Here is a 5024-nt window from a genome sequence, read left to right as displayed (position 1 = left end):
GATCCTGACACATGTCATCTCAAGCCACTTCATAAATACAATTCAACTCATTTCAAATTAGTCCAATTAATTCAAAGCCAATAAACTAACAATAATAAATATTGCTTTGCTAATGAAACCATTATATCGTAGGTGTAAATATCGGCGGTGCAACCGGTGGAGGGAGGGAAATAAAACATTTATGTTGATGGGAACAGTCCAATCACCTTAACAGGCTGCCTGTCAGTCATGTTAAGTGCATGATGATGTGATGAGTTTTCAGCAAGAAAAAAAGTAAATAAAAGGATATAGGATTTTGGATGAGCTGCAAGATTTTTTTAGAAAGTTTTTAGGAAAACCAATAAGTTAACTGGCGATCAACAATTTCAATCCATTTATCATCCATCCACAAATGCCTGCATGAATTAAAATGATACATAACAAATTACATCTTTCTTTCTTTTCGGTAAAGTATAAACATGGTAAAGTTTGGGTTTTATTACTGTGTAGAATGGCTTTTATTAAAAATGGCTTTTGAGAGAACTGTTGGATATATGGTGCATAAATACTTAGATGTGTGTGTGTGTGTGTGTGTGTGTGTGTGTGTGTGTGTGTGTGTGTGTGTGTGTGTGTGTGTGTGTGGTTGCCTCTGGTATGCTGGGAAACTGGAGCTCATGTGTGGCTCTGGACCAGAAATGTTACATAATACAATTAACACAAATCTAAAATACATCTTGTAGCCTGCAAAGAATTAGAAACGAGATTAAGAATGAAGGGTACAGGTTTGTTTTTGCTGCTGAGAGCAACGCCCATCCCTCCTGTTGCACGGGTCTTCTTGTACTACAGATGATGTCATCCCTGACCGGGGAAGGGGGGGACCTGAGCGACTCCAGCAGCGACTGCAGCGCTGGGCAAGTGAGGAGAATTAACGCAGAACAACACCGGATCTGTGCACACAAGCCTTAAAAATAAAAGTATTGCATTTTTTTTTATTTTTTAGTTGATAACATCTGTGCTAATCAAGACTGCTTCAACATGTTAGGATGTTACAGTGTTACAAAAATATGCAATTAAAAAGAAAGAAAGAAAGAAAGAAAGAAAGAAAGAAAGAAAGAAAGAAAGAAAGAAAAACTTTATTTCGAACATGCTCAAAAAATATTTAAACCAAAGAACAATAGTTAAATGATAATCATGATAAATACAGTATAATACAAATCATAACAATCATAAACAAAAACATGCCTCACAAGAAAGAAAGAAAGAAAGAAACATATACACACAAGCAACCACACACTTAGACTTGCTACTATGGGTGATTTACAATCATCATTTACCTGATATGCACGTTTTTGGACTGTAGGAGGAAGCTCAATTACCTGGAGAAAACATGAGGAGAACATGCATCGCAGAAAAACAAAACCATGTCAGTTTTTTTTCTAGCTCTCTAAAAACACAATTAGTTTCTAATGACAAAATGTTGTGAACTGAAAAGAAATAAAAGCTACATCATCCATAGTATCTTCTCCAAAAGAGCAATAAATGATTTACCTTAACAAATCACAGAGTTCCTTTGGCTTCTTGTTGTCTTGCCTGCCATTCACAATTCAGGATGAGTATGGGTGCCTAAACATAGCCCCATATCAACCAGGTATGGCTAAACTTTCCATTTCTTTTCAATTTTGGGGCTTTTTCTGACCTTCATAACAGCTGGTATAATGTGTCTTTATGCCTGTATATGATATATGATATGTGTATGTCACAGGGGTGGTTCAAGTCCCCAATTAAATACTTTCGAGGGTGAGCAGCGCTTAGTAACCCACAACAAAAAGCAGGGGTGCAGCAACAAACATTTATTGTGCAAAAGACTGTTGTAAAATGTCACTAAAAATAGAACTGTTCTAAAAATGGCCAATCTATAAAAGGTTAAAAGGTTAAAGATGAACAGTCTCAGTTGGCCCACGCCAACAGGGATCCCCGGTCCGAGTCTGCCGGGGGCTCCCCAACCACCTGGGCCCCCATGGGCCTCTGTACGTCAGTCCATCCTCCTCAGCTCTGCCCATTCTCCGTCCAGCCACCACAGTCCATCCACTCTTGTTCATCAACCCTCGTTTGAATGTCTGCCTTGAATATATAAGGGGAAGGAAACCCTCCCCTCGTTCACCATTGGTCTAGGGGGGCCAGCCTGCAGTGGTTTATTGGCCACTGCAGCTGTCTGTCAGGATTCAGTTGATTGTGTTCAGCTGTGTCTAATCAACTCAAACAAAAGGTAATTGCATGCCAACTCAAAAACAGAAGAAGTTACATTTCAAACAATAATAACTAGACAAAGCAACAAAACATGCATGCAAATAAAATGTTACACTAAAATTCCAAAACAATAAAACGATTAAACACAGCCTGACACTCAGCATGACATGTACAGCTCATGCCATAACTGTAGTATGGACTTGCCCATGACCTTTTCACACTTACCAGTGCTGTAAATGAGCACTGCGCCAAAAATAGCCTAGATAAGGCCAAAATGTGTCTTCAGTGGGGGCTCTAGCAACAAGAATCAAGAGCATTTTGCCTCATACTGCAACATGATCATATGAGAAATTACCAGTTTTATGTATGTGCTCAAAGTACAACATTAGCTGAGACTAAACATTGACTCTGTGGAAAGATAAACAGATCCAGTTTCCATTTGATACAGGACGGCGCTACAGAGCTCTGTACGCCCAAACCTCCAGACTCAGACAGTTTCTTCCCCCAAGCTGTTGCTCTGATGAACTCTTATCACTCATAGAGTCTCAGAGTAATCAATCACTGTGCAGTAATAATAATAATAATAATAATAATAATAATAATAATAATCTAATATATGTTGTAACAATGCACCTTTGAATAACCATGTCTACCTCATACTGATGCACCTTTCACTTTTCAAAAAAATTGTATATATGTTAATAAGAGCTGTGAATACAGTGAGCGAAAATAACCGAGTCAAATTCCCTGTCTTGTTTGACTTGACTTGGCCAAATAAAAATGATTCTGATTCTGATTTCACTGGATTTATTGAGCTGAGTTTCTCTGGTTGTCATAAGAATGCAGATGTTTTTCATTTGTTTTAAAAGCACCAAAAAAAACCTACATATAAAAACACACATAGACTGATGTCACATTCTTATTCCATTTTAATAAACACTGCCGCCAGAGTCCTTACAAACACCAGGAAACTGGACCACATTACACCGGTCATGAAATCACTACACTGGCTTCCAGTGAGTCAAAGGATAGAGTTTAAAATCTTACTGCTGGTCTACAAAGACCTGGAAATACATGCTGGATCTGTTAGTTCCTATGAAGCTCCCAGACCCTTGAGGTTCATCTGGATCTGGTTTGTTGTGTGTCCCAAGAACCAGAACCAAGCAAGGTGAGGCAGTTCAGTTATTCTGCTCCTCACCGGTGGAACAAACTTCCTGTAGACCTGAGGTCTGCTCCAACTGTCAGCTCCTTTAAATCAGGATAAAAACATTACTGTTTACTCAAGCGTACTCCTACATTAAATACTTACAGTCTGCTGTAAAATAGAATAGAATAGAATAGAATACTTTATTGTCAATGTACCTGGGTACAGTGAGATTGAAAGCAGCATCACCTCTCCAGTGCAAGACAAATAAGAAACAATAGTGCAAACAATAAGAAATATAGGAATATAAGAAATATAAATAATATGAAAATATAAAAAAGGTTAAGGTGCATTTGAATAGTGAAGACCTGAGATTCTATTTACAGATGATACATATGTAGTGGAATATTGCACCGTCCGGGAGAAGTATTGCACGGTAAAAACAGTAACGAAGACATTCAAATGTTGTTCATGGCGATTATGGCTTTGGGGAAAAAGCTGTTTTTAAGTCTGTTAGTTTTTGACCTGATGACTCTGTACTCTACTGCCCTTATTTTTAACAACTTGTGCTTTTTATTATTCTACATCTTTTCTTATCATTTTATTTCATTTATTTGGTATTTAAGCGTACTCTTAAATCAAATACTTTCTGAAAACTGCGAATGAGATGCGTACTTGCTGTACTCTACTGCCCTTAGTTTTCAGCAACTTGTGCTTTTTATTATTTGACCTTCTTTTCTCATAATATTATTTCATTTTATTTGTTATTTACTGTTTAATTGTGTCTTGCCGCTTTTAATGTTGATGTAAAGCACTTTGAATGACCTTGTGTTGAATTGTGCTATAGGCAGTAGTCGAGTTGAGGGGGAATGAGGGGGGATGGCATCCTCCCCTGAAATAAAAACGGTCCAAATCATCCCCCCCTGTAAAACTGCCATCCCCCCTTTCCATCCCCTATGTCATTTCATCAATGAATGTGGTTTTACTGCTATTTCAACATTTAGAGTCATTACCAGAAAAATAACACCAGAAAAATGTGACAATTTTCACCTGTTTCAGGTAAATTTTCACTTGAAATAAGTAGGAAAATCTGCCAGTGGCACAAGATTTATCTTCTTATTACAAGCATTTTTCCACTGGCAGATTTTTTTCTACTTATTTCAAGTGAAAATCTACTTGAAACAGGTGAAAATTGTTGTTTTTTCCAGTGATGAGTCTTGTTTTAAGTGTAATGAGATTTTTTCACTAAAATGAGACATTTTAACTAGAAATAAGACAAATATTCTTGTTAAGATTTTGAGTTTTTGCAGTGATCCATTTTACTTATCCTGTGAAGGACAGAATCATATTGATAAGTTCAGAAAACTGTTTTTTATTGTTGTGTTTTGATGTATTTGATGTAAGCCCAGTGGATATTTAAAGCTTACAGAAGGCTGCATTTAACTGCTGCTATGTCATTCCTGCAGTATTTCTGCAGGTGTTTTGGTCAGTGCTATTATTTTTAATATATTATATTATTTGTAATCAGCACAAATTATCTGTCCCCATATGATAAAATCCACCATCCCCCCTGATTTTCTTTTACAACTCGCCTCTTATTTTGGCAGCACAGAGCGGAGCTGCTGTTCATTAGTGTGTGTAACTTGCGGCTGAG

Source organism: Cololabis saira, chromosome 8, assembly GCF_033807715.1.
Source record: "Cololabis saira isolate AMF1-May2022 chromosome 8, fColSai1.1, whole genome shotgun sequence".
Classification (NCBI taxonomy): domain Eukaryota; kingdom Metazoa; phylum Chordata; class Actinopteri; order Beloniformes; family Belonidae; genus Cololabis; species Cololabis saira.
The sequence above is the reverse complement of the archived record's forward strand: the minus strand, read 5'-3'. Positions refer to the sequence as shown.